General features: G+C 29.4%; 1 long non-coding RNA gene and 1 other non-coding gene across 2 annotated transcripts in view; both read left to right on the top strand.

The window, feature by feature from the left end:
* LOC149057492 (uncharacterized) overlaps positions 1–23,259 on the top strand; it is a 55,234-nt gene that overhangs the window by 25,163 nt on the left and 6,812 nt on the right. The window lies entirely within an intron of this gene.
* Positions 18,467–18,548, top strand: TRNAL-AAG (transfer RNA leucine (anticodon AAG)). The gene has a single exon. It is a non-coding gene; the product is annotated as a tRNA-Leu (tRNA).

The raw sequence follows: 23,259 nt of genomic DNA, 5'->3' as shown, positions 1-23,259 counted from the left end.
TCAAATCAAAATAAACATAAATCACAATATATTGCACTATTGCAGGTATTATCATTATTCGACATATTTATTGTGCCATTTGACCATTATGTAATTGTAAAACGCATTTGTTACACATAATATAAAAGGTACTTGTGGTTAGTTAATGTATACATACCTACTATAATTCAAAGGTAATTTAAAAGCAATAATTTTATTGGTAAGTAGTATTTCATTGGTATACATTAAAATATTTGCGTTGACCCATAAATTATTAGTTCATAGCGGACTAAAGTAACATATTATACTTATATTATGAGTGGTACGTATCGTAATAATATTATTTTATATTATAATTTATAATGTAGTTTTTCATACTTCACAAAAATTACAAAAACATATTTTATCGCATGAGTTATAATTTTTTTTAAATTTTTGTTATTCAAACGCTGCATTTAGGTACTCAAAATATATTTTCAAATTTTCAAAATCTTTATAATCGTTTTAATTTAAATTGAAAGACACATTTTAAATGCGCGTTATTCAAATATATTTGAATATTGACTTTACCAAATTAAATCAAGAAAGTAAAATACAAGGATAATGAAAGTATATTTATCATATCTTCGTATATGTAATTAAAAAAGTTATTCAAATGAAGTGGTTTTCAATAATTATGATTTTATGTGTTTTTTAAATTCATTATAGGTCCGTAAAATGTATGGCTTATTTTTGATGTTGAAAATGGAAGGGATTTGAAAATTAATTCACAGTAGTCAATAATGTCGAACAAACACGGGGTCTACTTTATTAAGCTTAAAACTAAAAACTTTTACGGATTAATAATTTTAATAATGTTATGAAAAAATCGACAAATTATTATAGGTTTTTAATGGGCAATGGCTAATATGACTACAAAATAAACTTAATATTTTCGTCTGTCCAAAATGTCAAAAGTACAACAATATATAATTATTTTTATTATTTAACCTTAAAATCACGTTACAAAATTAAATTTGTTATCCACTTATATTTTACCCATGAAATAACATATTAACTTAGGTACCTACCTACTAAATGTGTATGTTTATAATGACTTATAATCATAATTTATAATATGAATTTTCACAAAATACAAGTATAATTTAAATGTTTTTAAGATGTTGGCTGGCTAACTCTATTGTCCAAAGTATACATGACTACGTCTTTATTTCATCAATGTCTTTATCATTATCTTTATTTTTTAACTCAGATAAATTAAGTTTTAAAAATAATATGACAAACTGTATAGATAATTATATCTTCAAACAAAACATGCTTTCAGAATTTTACTCTTTGAAAAACTTAATTTAAAATTTTTAAAACTATATGTATAGGTAATACATTCAAATCAGTAAAATGGTTAATTTAAATTATTTGGATTTATTGTTTTTCATACTAAAATGTGTACAGTTTAGTCAAATACTCTTGTTAATGATTTGATTTCATGTAAAACCAACCAAGAAAAAGTTAACTTCGATCAAATGTCTTGAATAGACTCTGCCTATATCATATGGGTCAAACCTTTTAATTTTTTTAACTAATAATAAGAGAAGTTTATATTTTTTAATCACCTGCATTTCTATTTCCTAATCACCTTAACGCAGTTTCAGTAAGCAAAATGTGAATTTTTCATGTACATAAACAATTAAAGTTGTATACATATCTATGATGTTTAAAATTAAAAAAATATATCATAAGCTGACGGTTATTATAGACTGTTTGCTGTTGTTTTTTTCTATGATATATCACAGCTTTTGAATTTTGATTATATTACCAAATATATTCTTCCAAATGTTTATGATAAATGTTCTAATTATTAAAGTGATTAATTACCCTATATCATACTATTTATTTATGATAGTATAAGGAGATAAATAAATTTGGTCTACAATAATACTGTATTATATAACATCATCTGTAATATTATATGATATATGAATAGGGATTTAGAATAAAAACACAGATACCAAAAATGTCTACATCAAATGTATTATATTTTATAAATCTGTTTAACAACTATAAGGACCTAAAAATATTATAATATGGTATCCCACGTACGAAAAAACAGATAATTGTCATTAATTTGTATAGATTTGTATAGATAATTAGTATAGTATTTGTATATAAGACATTTTGGTAAGTATATAATGATATATTGATATCATTAGTATAAATTGACGTAAACCGAATGGCATCCGCAGCAGAGTGATAGAAAAGAAACATCTGGTAATCCGATGGCCTTTATCGCAAACTGCAATGACTGGGCATAATATTTTATCCCGTGGGCAACTCGAAAAGTCATTCTTGTTGTATGTTCAGAGTTTGAACACCAACACACAGCATCGCGCAATAGTCTATTCCTTATTTTTTTTTCGAATAATTTTAAATGTTTTATAAAATAAATTTAAATTTAAAATAATTTCAGTTGAAATTATTCAATTTAGAACAATGAAGAACAATTTATTGTTATCAATAGTACTGTTGTCATAAACTTTAAAACCCAATTTAAAAAAAAACAAAATATGAAACAAGCTGTTCATTGCCATCTTTTTTGTCCTTAAGAGGACGCCACACCCGCATGTGTTGTTTTCGTCGTACAAGTGCGTAGCATAGCAAATTTTACGCTCAGCAGATCACGTTTATCTCCGTTATTTTAAAATTTAGAGTGAATTGACCTATTATAAAAATTAAAGGCAAGATTATTACCGAGTGCATCTAATAGGCTTTTTATAATATTTACAATTTTAAAATACTCATTACTCGCTTTAAAATTAAAATATTATAAAAAGCCTATTAGATGCACTCGGTAATAATCTTGCCTTTAATTTTTATAATAGGTCAATTCACTCTAAATTTTAAAATAACGGAGATAAACGTGATCTGCTGAGCGTAAAATTTGCTATGCTACGCACTTGTACGACGGAGACAACACATGTGGGTTTGGCGTCCTCTTATTGTATAATAATAAAGCAAATTTTCCAATACAACTATTAACGTATCGAAATCCAAATTAAAAATAAATTTTATTCACTGAATTGGAATATTTTTATAAAAAATTAAACATAAAAAGTATCAAAAATTGAAAATTATTTTAAAGAGCTCAAAGATACCAAGTGCCTACCAAGAAATATTCAATCTATGGCACAAAAACCACCATAGGTATAAGTTAAGAGGACTACGTTGAACACACGAATATGAGTTTCTGTCTAACTTATTTACAAGTTTACAACGTAGTAAATTTACGTTCAAAACAGAACCAATTTAGTGATTTTAGTTTTATTTTGTTGACATTAGAGTGATTGGCAAATAATAATTAATGTGACTACTAAAAATAAGAACATATTGTCTGTGTTTGTAGATAAGTTTTTAACGATATCATTTCCATTTAAGTGAGTTATGATTGTATGAAATATTATTTACGATTTAAAAATACAAAATACTGTTTTAAATTAAATTATCGAAATAACTAATATAATAATACACAAAAACAGGTTATATTCTACCTATAAATATACAATTTGAATATAAGTCAATCACTCTAATATTAAATGCAACCAATGGTTATAATGGAATAAACCTATTTTGTTTATTTATGGTGTTATTAATATACCTACATCGGAACAAAAGTTATAATAAGTGTAGTATATATAATGCACATTGCACATAATATTATCTATATCTATTACAATAATACAATCAACAATTAATATAGGTACAGATAATGTATTATAAAATAAAAATGTATTATTACAATAATTATATTTATATAAATACATCACTTTTTAGATTAATATAAAATATAGGAAATCATATATTAAATATATTGGTTAAATTTACTTAAAATAATATTACATTCTGAAATAACACAGAAGTTATGAAATAAATACTAGAAATCATCAAAGGTTATTCACCTGTTCAATAAGAATAAAATATATTGTATCTAATGTATTTCAAATATTAATTTGAGTATGTGTACATAAATCTATGTCCATTAAGTTCTTTAAAATTTAAAGTAAATTCGTACGTACATTGCATATTAATATGAACATTAAAGGTAGTTTGTAGTGGTTATGTTAACATTTTTCGTTTGGTAGGTACTATACTAAATACTTACACAAATTCACTACCTATTCAAAGTTCGTTATCAATAAAAAAAAATATATATATAAAATAAAATAGCTAACTACTTGATCAATAATTTTTTTGAATTCTTTTGTTATATTTGATAGGCATCAAAAAGTAAGGTTTTATTGATATTGGGGCTAGGATTTATTTCAAAAACTGCAATGATTTTAATAAATTTGACGATTATAATACTATATTTGATAAGAATAAAACATAAAATATAAAATAACTTACTATTCTACATAGCATTATATAAACCATAGTCTTATAAATATTAAAACATATTGTATTTATCTCTGTCTAGATGACATATATTTTAATAATTGATGGTAAAAATAATACTGGCTGAACGGACAACAATAATTCTCATTAAAATACAAGCAACCTATACACATGAATGTGAATCATAGATAATGTATTTAGAATGAAAATATTGTAACTATTCAAAAATATTAAAAACAAATTTAAAAATTTTGGTTGGTGCCTAATTTATCTTGTTTACTTATGAATTTAGAATACATTATTATTCGTCGTGAATATAATATTATTACACGCATTGAATATTTGTACATAAGATAGATATATTAGAACTGCACAGTCATAGTTTTTGATCTGCTCAATCATAAATGAATCGAATTATTTAAACGTATCGACAAATTATGTATAGCGGAGAAATATATTTAAAACAAAAAGATTGGAAGGTAATTAGAAAAATATAGATATTCTGACTAGGAAGGTTTTTTTTTCATATGCGTGAAAAGCTTATGTTTCCAAAAATTGTACTCAAATATCTATATAATTTTTACAAGATTTTGGACAATAGCAATTGTCTATGATTTATGAAAATATTTTAACATTAAATTTGTAATATTAAATATTAAATATTTAATTATAAGTGTGGTCATTCGTCTTAGACTAAATCGGTTATAATAATATTGTTAACTATTAGTTAACTGATAAATGCATAGCAGCTGGTAATGGGAATTTGTATTGTTTTAATACCATTTAACTACAACCAATCTTTTCCACAGACGTGAAAGTGAAATCACTTTCATTTATATATTTACCTTATACGGTGGTTATCGGCTAACACGTGTATTTGCTGGAAATTATTGTTTCTCGTTTCACAAAAACTTGGACGTTGTATTATAATAATTATTGTCTGTTAAAAACGAATACAAAAAACACATTAACTTAACGACTGAGTACAGACATAGTTTAACGACGAATTCGGGGAATTTATATTTCACTAATTGTTGGTACCTACCTATATATTATTATCTAGTACCAACTATCACTAATAATATCAATTAGCCACCATCATTACACATTAAAATATATCACAATTATTAATAATATTGTTATTTAAATTCTTCTCTGGCGGCGCGTATTTACTCCATTAAAGTGGTTAAACTATTGTTTTAGTTGTACATTTGCACACCAAAATTGACCTAAATATGACTCAAAATAAAAACGACATGACGTGTACCTAATTTTCACTGACATGTTTAGAGTGAGTTTGAAGACTTGCGCAAAAATAAAGATGTCATGGCGTCATTTGCACCTACTGGGGTAGTAAAACATATTTTAAATGCGTTATTTTTTTCAAAAATTACTAAAATATAGCTAACAATGTGGTTAAATATGCAATTACGGAGGATAAGACATCAAATTTTGTAATTACTTTCAGATAAGGTGAAGGAAAATTAAAAAAATTGAGTCGTTTATGTTTGTCGAATCTTGACGTCCACAAAGAGGTCTACATAGATACTCATTTTGGTGCAAATTACTAACACTATTTCAAACAGTGCATATATTTATTTTGGTTCAAAATATAAACTCCCGCAGTTTGAACGGCCTAAATATTCCGACTCATTGATTCTTATCTTTTTTTCTTATTGGTTCGTTTTTTTTTTTCATAACACCGGCGTCATTTATAAGTGTCCACGATCGGCACAATTTATTATTGTATAATAATATTATAAAAGTGTATTGAGTTCTATCGAAAATAATGCCGACTACACGATATTTATAGTACTCGTATAGTTTTAGTTTTCTGTCAGGCAAATTCGAATTTCGTCGACTGCACTATGATAATATAGACATGCACGTGAGACGTGACCCATCGCCCCATCCTCAACAGTGTTAATTGATTTTTTGCTGAGTATCGGTGTTTTTGTTCCGATCGTTCGAAAAATTATGCCACCGGCGAAACGAAAATCGCGTACGACTGTGGGCAGATAGCTTCCATATGGTTATTATTTGATTTAAAAATAATGTCCAACAACGAGTTTATAACATACTTGTATCAATATCGTTACAAATTATATTAAATCATAATTATTTTTGCGACGTGTGCAGTCAACATAATATAATGATATTATTATTACTAACCTATATTTAGAGGGAGAGAGAGAGAACGACTGTTACAGTACAGTTATTGCAACGTAGAAAATCATAGGTATAACATTATAGAGTGCGGCCATCGTCTATGGCTGACTGTTATGACTTAGGATATTATTATTTTGTTCGAATAACTCTTGTAGGTATATTTTTGTAATAATAATATCGAAGGTGTATGCCGCGGTTAGTTACACATTTTATAATCGATAAAACGATTGACGAAACTTAGTACCTAATTTACAACTGAAATGAGATTAGAACAACGTTATGCTGGTACCTAAATAATAATATAAAAGAAAAAAAAATAATAATATGATGAAACACCTACATAAGTATATTTTTGTAGTAGGTATATTGTTTAAATTAATAACTATACATAATATCTATCTCCGTTTCCGGTCCTTCCGTAAAATGTGCGGTTAATACTGACAATATGGTAGTAAATATTACCAAATAAGTAGGTATATATTATCGTCCTTTTTATGCAGTTCACGTTTTAGGTTAGGCTGGGGCAATTGAAATTATTTTTAATAGTTTTTATGTATTATGAATATTAATAATATTATCAACACATCATGGTATGCACGTGTGGATCTAGAAATCGGAAATGGGGTGTGGAATGACAACATTTTTTGTCATAAAATATACAATTATATTTTTAGTACATAATAGAGTATAGATAATATTATAATAATGTTATAACTTATATTATAGCCTTATAGATGTAATTTGATAACAATAATTACAACTTTATTTATATTTTTAATGTATGGATTGAAATATATATAATATGAATTATTCGCTATCCAATTATTATGTAAATACAAATACACAAAACATTTAATCAAGGGGATGGAGGTGGGTATAAGGTACTCGGAAAAAAAATCCCCAGAAAAAAACCCCCGGATAAAAAATCCCCAAAGTTTGCTTTTTCGAGTTTGCAAAGTTTACTTATATAATATAATTGTACATCCTAAATGGAGACGTCAAATGTTGGTGTAGCATCCTCTCAATAGTGACCAATTAGTTTGAGTCCAGAACGCATAATGGCCGTTAATCGCATTATCGACAGATAAAGACGTTATCTACGTATCGAAATCATTAAAGTAGTACGATTGACAAATAATAAAATGATAAATGATCGGAACAAAATTTCTTAAGTCTAAACCTTAGAAACGTAGAACAAAAAGAAGCCACAATAAAACTGTAAACATCCGTCTAAAAGAATTAGTCAAAAGACAAAATGAAGAAAACATAACTATTGAGGAATTTTTGACAGCTGTGAGTATAACTTACGCAAGAGAACTGATTAACTTTTTATTATATAGGTATATAGATATTATTTTTATTTTATGCGCAATGTGATATTTTATATTTTTACTATTGTTCATTATTATCATAATTATTTTTAATTTTTGTGTAATCTAGCTGTGTGATCAAGATAATATTATAATAGTTATCATTCAAATTTTATATATTTGTTAAATTATTTTATATTATTATTAATTATTATTTTAGAACAGTTAGGTATATCTTTGGGGATTTTTTTCCGGGGGTTTTTTTCCTGTAGATTTTTTATCCGGGGGTTTTTATTCCGGAGATTTTTTTTCTGGGGATTATTTTTCCTAGATTCGGGTATAAAGCCGTTTAACTTGATCGTATGTAGGTAAGTACAAAATATAAATTGATTGCACAGTTTGGAAAATCTTGTAGGTGCCTCATGTGCCACGATCTCTCTTAAACACACGTTATCAATATATTAATATAACAATATTTTTATATAAGTCACACTATTATTTGTACTATTTTCCAGTTTTCTACTGAGTGTACAGTGCTAAAACTAAAATATAGTAAGAATTTTGTTTTTACCGTCACCTCTTACTAATATTTTTTCACTTATTTCATGATGACGTGTTATATAGTCTAAATATGGGTGTTACCAATTTGCGCCAAAAAAAAATTAATTCGTTTTGGGTACAGTCCATTTGCGCCCAAAAAAAAAGGTATGTCTTTTCAGACAGCCTATTTGCGCCAAATTTACTGAAAAATTGTCTGAAAAACATACCTTTATTGGCGCAAATGAGCTGTACCCAAAACGAATTAATTTTTTTGGCGCAAATTGGCGATGCCCCTAAAAATATTGATCATTTTTTCAGGTAAATAGAGCTATTCACGATGTCCGTTTCAGGTGGGAAATAAATTGTACCTAAGTAATTGTCCCTCAGAGTTCTGATTTCCATTGGATTACTTATGTTTTCATAAGATGCGAAGAAAAAAATACATAATTCATATTATCTTGTGTTTTTCAAAATTAATTTGTAATATTTTTTACTTTTATGCTTAAACTTAATAAAATCATATACCTATAAATGCCAAAGACCCTAATGTTATTAGTTATTACTTATTGTTATAAAGGCAATATAAAATAGATTGATATGTTTGAAATTTTATTCCTGTTACTGTTCCAAATAATTTTAAATTTTCACTTAATCTCTCCCAGAATTTAGTAACATGTAATTTTTGATGTATATTTATTGTAAGTTTGTTTTGCGTTTAGTGATTGCCATGAAATGAGCTGAACCTAAGACGCGTAACTAGATAGCGTTAGCTATTACATCCCAACCCAAAATTTATTTTTCAGTGAAATTGATTTTAAATAATCATTTTAACTTTAATAAAATAATAGTAACGCATGAAGAAAAATATACACGAGTTTTTGAGTAATTTCAGAAATCGGAACGACTAAATTGTAAAATAAATTGGCCACACGATTATAATTATATTATGTTACAATATAACAGACACCGAGAACCTATTGCAGAGAAATCCAATAAGGTCAAGCCAACAAAAGGCAAAAACATCCCAATAACTGTCGGGCTGTACAAAAAGTAAAACCTTCCAAATAATATATTGGGTAATGGGTAGCTATTCTTATTCTTATTAAATCGATAATCCGACGCTATATTTCCTACACGCTTTATTGACGTATTTAGTCATGAATATTTAGTTACGAAATATTCAAGAAAAGCAATTCGACAATATTGTAATGGAATACAGTAAGTATTGTACTACCTAACAACTTAGATAATCATTAACCACTGATCGAAGAAGTTACGTCCAGGGAGAAGAAAATACAACAATTTAATGATATATATATATATGCTGGACTTCAGTCGGAAAGGAAACTATAATTTGCATCTAAACATTCTAAACAATTAAAAATTAATTACAAAGTATAATTATATTGTACTAGTTAGTAGCTAATTGGATTTGTGCTGACGTTACTATATTAATAAAAATATTATGATATATCTACCATTCATGGGTTACAACTACAGTAAAATGTCTTTATATGGCGATTAAATGATGCAATTAATATAAGCTATAACAACTTGGCCAAAATGAATTATTATTATTATTATAGGCAGTTTTAGTAGCATAATAAATAATATTATATCTTAGGCATAATTATTTTGACTATGTTGTCTAAAATATTGTGTCATGAATCCAAAAGGTCGGTGTTCATGATTAATATCAGCTAAATAAAAACAAAATCTTTTAGTGTTTTAAGTATTATGATAATATGATATCATCTTAATTATGTACAAGTTGTAGAGGCTTACACTGCTTTAAGTACAAATCTGTATTTTAAGTTGCCTATTCGTTATTTCGAAGGAGTGGATGACAAAATCCAACAAATATTATTTAAACATATTTTGGCATTTAACACCGATTACTATTATTTGGTTTTATAGGTATCAGTTTGTTGTTTGAATAAAAACAAATATTTCACATTTCCAATATTATGGACCCGTTTTTCAAAAATATTCCAGTTCATGCTTTGGTTGATTTATTGTTCAACTTTAAATTCTAGAAAAGGATAAAATCATAATGTATGATCTAAATACCACTATAATGTAAGACACTCATATTTTTAAAAATTAAACTCAGTTATACATTTATATTCTAAAATAATGTACATACGTCATATAATAGACATTTATTTTGGCTTTAGTAATAAAAATATACATATTTTATCAACGATAAATAATTGACCGTTTAAATTAAAATCGTGTCAATGTTAATAATGAACAATATGACAACAAAAATATATTGGCTCGAGAATTTTATATCAATTACAATATAATTAACTATTGTCATCGAGAATTTCAAATAAAGAAAAGAAATCCATCAGTTACTCACAAGTCACAAGTAGGTGCATAATTATTATATTCAAACATAATATTATATAGTTGATACACTCTGTATTCAGAACCATGTATTAATTTCACTTTTCTCGTTATTTTCAATTAACAATCTTATTATTATAATGCTATAAACGAGTTTACGAAAAAGAAAACGTAAGCAGTTATATATTAAGTATAACTTAGCCAAAATATTATGGTAATAAAATGCGGTAAAGATTTAAAAGGATAACACCAAAGTAAAATAAGAACTACTTTAATAATATACATATTATCTTATTAACATTTGAGAGTAGGTACCTACTTAAATCATAAAAGTTCGCCAAAACTAAATAGAAGTATTATAATATACATACGATTTTGCATCATTTGTATGTTTTACCTTCGCATAACAATGTAACTACCTAGCTTAGACGTTGAAAAACTCAAATCTTCATAATTTATTATACCTGGTTTGAATAAATAATTTGTCCTACAAACAAAATTAATCACTAGTCACTAGTGAACAATATTCCACACACACGCTCATCTTGCATTAGTACGGCAATATTCGTTCTAGAGTTACTGGTATAGATACATATCAGTTATTTGATTTGAAGAAAAAAAAGTTAGGTAAGGACTTGTCTAAGTGTTTCAATAGCAGACATGTGGGTTATAAATACCTCCTGAATAGGGATGCACTCATTGCTCACCCTTATTATAGTAACCTATAGGTATAATATGATCAACTTCCTAATATTATAACGTAAACGATCAAAGTCATAATCCTAAATGTTATATGCTGTAAAGTTTATGACTTGAATGGGTTAATATTGATACTTTGGTTGATATAGTTATTTCCCAACATGTAACTTTACTTTGTATCTCAATTAAAAGATTATGACTAAGTTCTTGGCCAATGAATTTTACCTAAGTTTCTGAATATATGACCGGGATATATACGTCTGTAATTATGACTATAATAATAATATATTCTATTAAATCTATATGGCTTAAGAGGCAGTCACACTTTAAGGCGTTTCATATAGGCAATTTGCAATTTTGGTGAGTAATAAAAACTCAATATTAAATTTAAATACTTATTCAAACTATAAAAGTGTATTACACCTGACATCAGATGAGAATCACTGAACCTTCAACATGCCCCTTCTGCAATTTTATTCAATTATCACAGTCAGAAATATTCTCATCAATTGTCATAATGTTCACAGAGGCTAGAAATGAATGTTAAATTCTGGATAATCTCTACGAAGCTGTAGGACGCTATGCAGACAGTAAAAAAAAAATAATAATAATAATTAACATTATAAAAAATATCAAATTATACAACTTTAGTATAATCTTAGACCACTGTAAACATCACCCTAAGTACATAATAACTTATTCATTATTAATATTTACATTATAATTTTAATTTTAACCTTAATATTGTAAGCTAATAACCTTGTTGTTGATGATGTAACAATTAAATAAAAAGTATATTACATCATGTTTAACACAGTATTTTTCATAGACATTTGAAGTTATAGGATATTTTTTTTTTTTAAAAAAGAAGATTTTATTCATTCAAAAAATATTATTCATAGGCACTAAAAGAATATCTTTTTCACTGCTATTTATTATATATACGATGGAAAAATATTTGTATTACCCAATATTATTAAGGTGTTTTTAGTATTTGTACCATGAACTTAAATACACACCGTTTTACGCGATATCTTGGTATTTGGTAGGTACATATACTGAACACTCCGATATCTAAAGTCGTACTCCTGAGCTGTTGACTTATATAACTTTATAAGTTGTTAACAGATAGTATAATATTTTACGAAATAATAAACTATTAGTAATAACTATAATTATATTGTTTAACAGTATATCCCTGTGCGTTAACGATATTATGCTTTTGGCAAAAAAGAGTTCAACCAAGTAATCCAATTACTATAATAACAATATTTAAATAAATATCAGCGAAAATTATGTCTCTCTGAATCATCATGCAAGACATGCACTAACCTCATCTTGTAAGTCATTAGTTTGGAGTCAGTTGACTTGTTATTCTTATAGCTGAAAACATTATTTTAGATTCTGAGCGGAGCGAGGAATGTATTGATTTTACCACGATGTATTTATTTTTTTTGTGCCTATCATTACATTTTAGGGCATTAAAAATACTTCGATTTTCAACTTCAGTATCTTGTTAGATCAGAAAGTGAATCTAAATGGTACTTTGGGGAGTCAAAAGTAAAATATTCTCAATATTTTTCTAAATAATCGGGGTAAACAAACTAAAAATTAAGGGAAAAACGGAACATTTTACGCTTAATCAGTTTTCGACAAAATCGATTTTGGTTTTTGATGTAACTTTAAAACGAATGACTACATGAAAATTTCACCGAATATTTATATAAGTATATTCTATCCACGGCTCATAACACATTATTACAATAGCAGTTGAAAAATAAAATAAATTCATAGTCACGATTTTTTTTATAAGCATTCAAAGTTTAAATTTTGACAACATACGCAAAAATCACAAAAATTCGCAAATTATTTTAGGCTAGAAATTCATAAAAAAAATTTCTTTTTAAATCTAAGATTTGAAAATTTTTAATAATCTATAATATATCCTAGGCAGATAATCCGTCTCCGCTCAGAATCGTTTTTCGTATACATTGATAAAATATCATTGGATTCAAATTTAATTCTATCCATTACAATAACACCCACTTGTAACCTACTGTACAGAAGAGCGACATCCACGAATAACCCGCTTTTTTGTATTTGTAGGTTAGACGTTTTTAAGATTTTTAAATTTAAATTTCTAAGCAATGGATTTTAAACTTGTAATATTTTAATTGCATAAATATTAAAAATTCTTTACAAAAATCCAATGAACAAACACAGATAATGTTAGCAACTTTAATAAACTATAAGGCACTAGGTAGTTTATTGAATTTGATGTTGTTTTATATTAAATTACGTTATTAGTGTACGAAAGTATGTGTGTCAGATATCAGGTTAAAAATGAAGAATGTAATATTAAACTAAAAAGAAAATTTACTTGTTTTAATTACATTCTTCTTCCACTATTGGAGTTTTTTTATGATATTGAAGCAACAGAATTTAAAATTTCAACACAAACTATATTAATTACTTAAGTTATTACAAAAATCGTGTTCGCCGTGTATACATAATAATACAAGTGCGAGTACTCGACTTTTAATAATTTTGTCATCAACATTATTATTTTTATAACAGGTTATTATTAGTATAGTTTAGTTAAAATACAGTACATTTAAGTTCAGTATAATCAATTTTATTATAAATATAGAGTGAATTGACTAACTATCGAACTTTAAGGTTAGAATATTGTCATCACAGATTTTATTAATATTTTAAGATAAGCAACAATTACGAACATTTTAAAATATTATTAAGCTGCAGAAATGCTGTGCATGTATGACAATAGTTTATAACTCAGTTCTCAATGAATGTTTTATGTACCTACCAGCAAAAACGTAGGGACCTCTTCTTAAGCAAAATATCATGACACATAAATATATAATTTTATAATTTAAATTCAACAACGTATAGGTATAATATGTATTATGTATAAATTTGAACTAAACAATTGTTTTTGTTTTTGTTTTTGTTTAGCTGTATAACTATAATGCTTGGGTACCTAATGCGTACTTATACTATCGACTATCAATATATAGGTACTTATTAGTTATAAAATATTGTAGTATCTAAATGACAATATTATTATTAAAGACGCAGTATAAGGTACTTAAATAATACCTCAATAATATGATCTGGTTTATTATGGTTCGGCATTAAAATTATATATAATAATTCTATACAAGCGAATCGCACTCACATAAAAGACGCCATTAACAATAAATAACACATAGTGCAGTAGTATAGGTAGATTTGTTTCTCTGAAAATGGCTTCGAACTTCGGAGCTATGGTACCTATACAATATGTTTGTGGGGTCTCACGCTCACTTATTCGTTAACCGGATGAAGACTATACGTTGCATTCCAACTACATATAGAAACACATATTATGTTATTATATTAATGTAGAGTCATCCAGGTGCAGAGGATTTAAGATGGAGCTTAGGGGCTTTTTATTTATCTTGTATAAATAAATTGTATAATTATTACATTGTTATCAAATCTCATTTTTAATCTCTGTTATATACGATGAACTAAAATTATAACTATTGTGTTTCTTTTGAAAACATTTTAGCCCTCCCATCCAACAGATTTTCAGATCCACGCGTGAAGTTAACCGTCATCAGATCCGAATTACTGTTGTTAATAATCGCATAAATACCTACATCCGAAACGACGATTGGCTCAATCACAGACGGACGCGCAAGACACCGCACCGTCTTACGAAAACAACCTGCAAAACAATATTATTAATAACAATAATATAATATAGTCCGAGTAACATTGATACGTTATTGCAACGCATTCGCGTCGTCATTGCTGTTGTACTATTATTATGATTATATACGTCTCGCTATATTATTACAGCATTTTGTAAGATGCGCTCGGGCAAATTTAAAGGCCACAGCCGCTGCCGAGGAGGCCACCCCTCACCCACCCACAAAGAACGTCCTCACACACGCACGCGCAAGCATTCAAGGAATTTACACACATATATATATTATATACAGTCGTTGTCGGGCGGCGCAAAAGCTTTAAATTAGCGACTGAGTAAACCGTGGCAGTAAATCATATCTTATAATATCGCGTCGTACGCGCCGGGACCGGCAGGGGCGAAGGGAGAAATATAAGCGGCTGGACGAGACGATTGTGGGGCGGGTGAGGGGGAGGGGGAGGGGGCTCGGGACTGGGGCTTTGCCGGTTAGATAAATGGCAAGTTAATTCTTAGCCAACTTGCCACCACTCCGACCCGCGCACCCGGCGACGGCGACGTGTGGTGGTGGCGGTGGTGGGTGAGGGGGGGAGAAGCCGCCGTGACATAAACAATCATTTTTGATAGCACCAACGCGGCCGCCAAGGAGTTTCGCCTATAAATAAAGCCCAGGGTGGTTTTAAGCCCTACGCGCGCGACTATACGCGGCCCGCACACGACCAAGTTTCCGTAGGTAAGTCACCTTTATTTATGTCTTATTGCGGATTATCGAAGGCCACGCCGCCGCCGCTCCGGACGCGCGGTTCCATAGCGGCGCCGCCACCGCTACGGAGGTGTGCCCGCGGCGGTTATATTTTTTCTCCCCCTTCCCCCCCCCCCGCGAGCTGAACGGCGAAAAGTTAATTACTATACTTTGGGAGACGGAAATTAAAGCCATCACGTACTCGACCGAATATAATAATAATAATAATAATAGGTTAGGTTTTCGCCTTTCCCTCCATCAGCCATCCTGCGCAGAGCTATACTGCCGCTGCAACATCGCCGACGTGCAGGCGTCGAGTTTTCGGCCGCTGTTCGGTTTTCGCACCAAACACGTAAACGCGGGCGCCAAAGAATATAATCAACGATAAATCGTTATCATCCCAAAGCTCCGGTTCCTGATTGGCCCCGCGGTATTACGTCTTTTAGTGCCTACAATATAATATTTTATAAAAACAATACGTATTAATATAATTTATTATATAGACGTATTATATATAAGTAGGTACGCTTGACTAGTCGACCAGCAATAATTATATCGAACGAGTGCAGAACACACGTGAAACTGTGTATATAGGTGGTATATATAGGATATAAATCATAATCTATTTAATAATTAGATAGAGAATATTTTATTCACGTAATTTTAAGGCTTAAAATAATATGTGGGTGGGTATACTTTGAACGTATTTACGCCTATTCTATGAAAAAAGTTGTGGACTGGGCACAGGCACGTGGGTATATATACTGAGTGTCCCGCGAGGATTTACCCATTAGCCGTAGAGGTGGACTCGCCGCCCAAATAAAAACTAATTTTTTGCTGTTTTAGCTATACCTAAACTATAAAATTAAAATAATATTCTATTAATAATATATTATATATTTTAAATTGCTCACATTTTTAGTTTATTTTTGTTTTCTGTACGAAAAAAAAACAATTTTTTGGTTTTTAAAAAAGCTTGAAAATTGAATGGAAAGGTCATAAGTTTATCATAAGTTGTTTGATTATATATAATTAATTAAAAACAATATTTTTTTATATGTTAGTTAAAACGAATATAAGAAATTCTTCACTTCTTCAGTCACAAATATATGTAAAATATATTATCATAATTAAAAATGCATTACAACTTAAAGGTAACATCTTAAGGTTAAAACATGTAATTCGTGGCCAATGTCCTATGTTGTCGAGGCCTTGTTCTTTATAATAAAAAAAAAAAAAACATGTAATATAAAAGATTCCTCAAGTTTTTTACTGAGATTATGCAAATGACATAGATACAATAATATGATTAATTAAGGAAAAATTGGATTATTATTATCTATTATTTTTCTCATCTTTGTTTAAAATATTATAATCTCTGTATATTTTTATGATTATTAAAATAAATATTTATTAATTAAATAAATATTTAAAAAATACAAGTATGAAAACACAAATTTACTGAACTTCAAATTTTCAGACGTATTTCAATATTATAAATATTATAATAACACACTTATACCCATAGCCACAAATCCACTTAAAATTCAGGGGTGCTCAAATCCCTCCAAAATCAACTTATCGGTGACCTGCGAGAGGCTATATATCTCACACTCTACACCAGTCAAATACTTTACAACCTCCTTAATTATGTACATTATTTCATTATGTATATAATGAAATGAAATTTTTATCATAAATTATAATGTAATTAATGTGTATTAAAACAAATTTACCATTTTAGAAAAAAACATTTGTCCTGTGTATAAAATATAAATCAATAAAATAATATATTTTTAATTAGGTATTCGAGTTTTTTTTTTTAATATTTGAAGTATGAAAAACGATATACATATAAAATATAACATATTAATTAATATATTTAATATGAGAGTACTAATTTTGACTTTGGGGGTGCTAAGCACCCTCAGTACCTCCGGAATTAGTGCCTATGCTTATACCTTTCAATAAATTGTATAAAACTCACTCTTCGTGAGACATGACCTCTTTAAATTGTAGACATATCAACTGTTACAAGAAATTTACAGGTCACTCAAGTTCCTAAAGTCTACAAATTGTATAGGGTATATTATACATATACATTTACGTACATATAATAAAGGAGAAGCCTTCATATATTAATTTTATCTATAAGTTGTGCGCGACACTTTTACAAAATTATTATTAATTATAATTAAATCATTATTACTTGTATCTAAAGTTGCTCGTTGTATTAATAACAATATTTAACAAATTTTAATTCGGTATAGTTTAATAAATTGTCATGAAGTATATCAGGGTGTCAATTAAAATCATATATTGAACATAACATACGTAATTCAAAGGTTGTTACCTGTTGCAAGGTGACTTTTATATTTCCAAAAGAATTATCAACATCCGTTTATCTTTTCACGGATGTGATAAAATCGATTTAATAGAGTTACCAGTCTACCATAAATCAATATATTGACCTGACAAGTGAAGGGCTTATATTTGTTATCACTGTTAAACTTGAAAACTTCTATCACTTCAACAGTCAAAAATAGGCCTATTTTCATGGTCTAATTTCACGGTGGTAGCGTGGCCGAGCGGTCTAAGGCGCTGGTTTAAGGCACCAGTCTCCTCGGAGGCGTGGGTTCGAATCCCACCGCTGCCAACTAACTATTTTTTATTTCGTCTTACTATTTATAGTATTGGGATAGTGTCATTCTAGTGTAGTGTATAATGTCAGACGAATATTATTATTGTTTTATGTTATGGTGCAGTTATCTCGGTCAGTATTATGTTGTATATTATACACCTACCCATTGAAATATTTCCATACTTAATTAATCTATTAGATGTCCAGTTTAAATTCGACATATAATTACTTATAATACAACACATTTATAAATTTTAATCAATAGATACAAAAAAATAAAATGGTAAGTATTTCGAAATAAGTTTATAATTAGGTACTAATTATTATTATTTTAAACAAAATACAAAAAAGTATTTTTTAGACGTAGATTTCTCATGGTTGCTGATCAACATCATAATGTCATGGTTTAATATTGAATATGGATGATTTTTAAATGTAACGTTAACTATATCTAGACGGCAAAAAAAAAACCGAAGAAAAATACAAAAATTTCAAAATATTGATCTTTTTACCATTAACTAGCCCTAATCATAACTGTTCTGCGTGGACGTTGTTTGTGTTGCAGGTAAATACCTACATACCTATTATTATTACAGAACGAACGAGCTGTAACAATCATACAGCGTATGTTTAGTGTTTACGTTACAGTGTTGGGCACGTTTAATAATAATTAATATTGGATACGTCATATTGTATATTTTGCTGTACCCGCAAGTATAACTGCAGTTGGTTCAATAAAAACAATTCTAAGGAGGATTTGGCAAAGTACCTAGTAATCAAAAAAAATCTAAATTATTTTTAAATTCCAAAAAAATGAATAATCGTTATTGTTTATCTACTTATTTAAGTAACCCCAGCCATTGTGTTATTTTAAAGTGTCTACACGTTTTTAAACTGAACATCGTTTGATTTTTAGTCATTATATTCAAGGACGCTGTAAATACAATAGAGCAAAAATAAATGTTTAAAAAAACACTCTTCAATCCTACAGACGTATCTTTAAAATAACTACAAACTGAATATTATTACACAAAAAATACTAAATACTATGGATTTCTGGTTATATAATTGTAAGGGGCAAAGCTCTTTTAGCTAAACAAAAAAAAAAAAGGTAAAGACTGAAAAAAAAATAGCATAGAATACATTCTAATTGATTTCTTTTTTTAATATTAAGTAATTAATGACATTGTAACACCACAATGAGACGGAAAAACTATTACTAAACAGACGGCAGATAACATCATAGATCATAAGTATAAAATATAAAAGTGACCAATATTATAGCGGTCGACCGTACGTTCAATCCGCGATAACTCGAACCTCGATAACTCGAAAAACTTGTCAACTTGAATTTTTTTTTAATTACCTAGAAAATTCTTCCCCTATTATTAGTCAGATAACTCGAATAGTACATATGTCGAAACGAATTTTTATCTCCTTTCAACTTCGAGTTATCACGAATAGTTTTAATAGGCTCGGGATATATTTGGTGGTTGGTGCGATGGGTCTGGGTCAAGTATGCGACGATGACCAACAGTTACACAGCCGTAGTTACAAGAAAAAACAAAAAAAAAGTAAAAATAAAATAAAATCATACAGGATTTCCGATTATATAATTTATTGAGAGTGACCGAAAATGAGCATGAGCAAGAAGACGTATCGAAAGTGATCTACGCCTAAATAATTCTAAATATTGTATTGTATAATTATTTTATACTGTTATATAAAAAATCAAATCAAATCAAAAAAATTATAATAATAATTTACCTACTTAAATACATGAAGTGCAATAACATAAAAAAAATTAATCAAAAATAAAACTGATGAAAACTGCATTTCCCACAAATCTTCAATCGACCATTATTTTCTTAACCCGCTCAAAGATTTTCTCGTGAAAGTTACTTTCGTGCGTAGCAAATATAAGCTATGAAATTACTAAGAATTTATAATGATAGATATAATACGAAACGAAATGTCTAGATGAGGGCTGCTATTCTCCCCTTACCAACCATTAAACGGATTCACAAGAATTTTTGTCCGAAACAATTATGCATACGAAATACGAATAAGAAAATATAAATGAAAACAGCAATAATATTTCCACCCACGGACTAATAATATACGTAATATTTAGCTCGAATCGAATAATATAGCGTGGAAATAATGTATATTATAACGCAATAATGGCATGGGAAAATGGACGTGTGAAGACGATGATTCTGTTGTCGTTTGCGAGCCGAGCGCAAAAAGGGTTATCTAAATCTCCATTTATATAATATGTGCACTAGCTGTGCAGCAGTCATTGTACACTTCGTTACCCGTAAAAAAAATGCCAATTCTTATTATATGGTAGAAACTTTGTTTATTTCATTATTTAAAAGGTACCTACTGTTTACTTTGCAATTTCTTCTAAACTTAAAGATAGAATTTAAAAAAAATAGACACATATAATATATAGTCTATATAGGTATATGTTTAATTTAATTTCAATTTTCAACACACGAATAGTACCTATATTGCAGAATTGTTTAACAATTAATTTGCACTAACCTATAACCTTTTGATACAGCATCATAAACTGTATTCGATTTATTTCCTCCAGACGGTGCGATTACAAAACTGAAAATTTATACCCTACAAAAGCATAATATTGTTATCACACCAACGTAAAGTTGACCATGACGAGCAACACAGCCGTCTGTGAAATCAACTGTCAGCTGGCGTATTATCGTTGATTTTTGCGACTTGTCGACATGACTACATAGCCACTATGCCGCAGTGGACGACCAACGTCAAACGAAATCATTGGTAATATAATATTATAGTTCGAATCGAATCGAATTGCTGCACACGCACAGTGCGAAAATAATACCGGAAAAAAAGAATGCGTACAATAGTGCGGTGCGCGAAGACAACGATTTTGTCATCGTTTGCCGAGTGCAAAAAGGGTTATCTAAATCTCCATTTATATAGTATAATAGGATTGATACGCGGGAGGAGCGGGTAGGCCCGAAGGGTGGGTAATATTTCATGTTTCGCGCCGTGCGTGTCTGTATGCGTCGCGCGAAGAGAAGAGTAGGCAATGGGAAAAAATACACAACCGACACCCACACACCCACACGTATTATAATATATCTGTGTACGCACGCCGTTATACTTACTTATATTAGTTGCATACGACGACTATTACTATATTATTATATACATATACTACCGCCGCCGCCGCCGCTGTTGTTGTTGTTGTTGTGTCGTCGTCGTCGTCGTCGTCGTACCGGGGCACTAACGGGGTGGGACGGCAGCGATGAAGACGCTCTCGTCCGGGCGGTGCGGGTGGGCCGCCGAGGCTGTGCGTGTACCCGAGATAAGCCCGTTACCATATAATAACGATTTCTTAGCGTTATATCATAATAATTCGCCGTGGAAGATTCCGAGACTCGTATAATGCCTTTGGGCCCGTAAATCTTAACTTCGGGGGGTACACCGCCGCCTATATATGCTGGTCGCGGTGGCCGGCCGGTGGCGGGCGGGGGGTCCGCGCGTCGCGTATATATAATATCCGCGTATAAGGTGAACGCGTAGTGGTGACGGTGGATAGGGGATGGGGTAGAAGGACGCGCGCGCGGACGATGGTGATGCGGCGCCGCGACACGGAGGGTGGTGCCCGAGGATTAAAGATTAGTAATCTTAATGTTGGCTGCCGGTTGAATTATAGCTTTCTCGCGCGCTTTATATTATTATTATTATTATTATTATTTGCGAGCTTTCTGCTGCCATACTCACTTTATACATATAAATACACGCACACTCGCCCACCCACTGCACACATACACTGCAGACCGTAGCGCGAAGAAGAAGAAGAAGAAGAGTTTGTACACGTTATATGCGAGCAGCGGTAGCGGCGTATATAATAACATTATACAATAAAATATATATTTTATTTATATTTTCGCTGCTGTTCCCGGTAAAGAGCTTTATTCGCTTGCCGTTCGAGTGAAATTAATTTTGTCACTTTTTAGTAACTGTTTAATATAAGGATATCGCGTACCACCGTCCACCCCATCTTTGAATTTATCCACATCTTTTACACACACCAAACTTTTGAAATCGGGCGGCGTATATACCTTCTACGTCTCAATAGTGCTTCGTTTAACCGTATACCTAGTTAGTCTGCCATCAAAGTGTTTGTATGCGCACTACTCATATTGTTATATAAAAATTCTATAACTTCAAATGTTTATACATAATTATGAATATTATATTATTATTACAGTGATATATTATTTTATGCGACAAAAAACTTCATTAAATGATTTTTGGAAATATTTGAACTTGATAATTAAACAAAAAATATTCCATTTACTTTTCGCTATGAATAATCATTCACTCTACGAAATATTTAGTATTAGAAATAAAATATAGTTTAGAATTAGAATATCAGAAAAATCTATATTTAATAATATTATCGCAATTGATAAAATAATACATAATATCTTTATCCCTAATTAATGATATAGTGTACCCTATTCCCACGGACTCATTGTATATTTTAGACAATGATAAAATATATTCGGGTCTAGTTACGGTAAGCAACAGACTAAAACTATGTCAATAATTATTAATGTTTTGAATAATTTATGATATTTTTAAGATAGTACTTGCTATTTTCACACAACTGTATATAATATGTATAATAAATGTACAAGTTTGCTTTGGTGAACATTTCTTT

The sequence above is a fragment of the Diuraphis noxia genome, unplaced genomic scaffold (assembly GCF_037042655.1).
Source record: "Diuraphis noxia isolate RWA-SAM2 unplaced genomic scaffold, SU_Dnox_SAM2 contig0003, whole genome shotgun sequence".
Taxonomy (NCBI): Eukaryota; Metazoa; Arthropoda; class Insecta; order Hemiptera; family Aphididae; genus Diuraphis; species Diuraphis noxia.
Note: the sequence above shows the minus strand (reverse complement) of the source record. Positions and strands in the feature narration are given on the sequence as shown.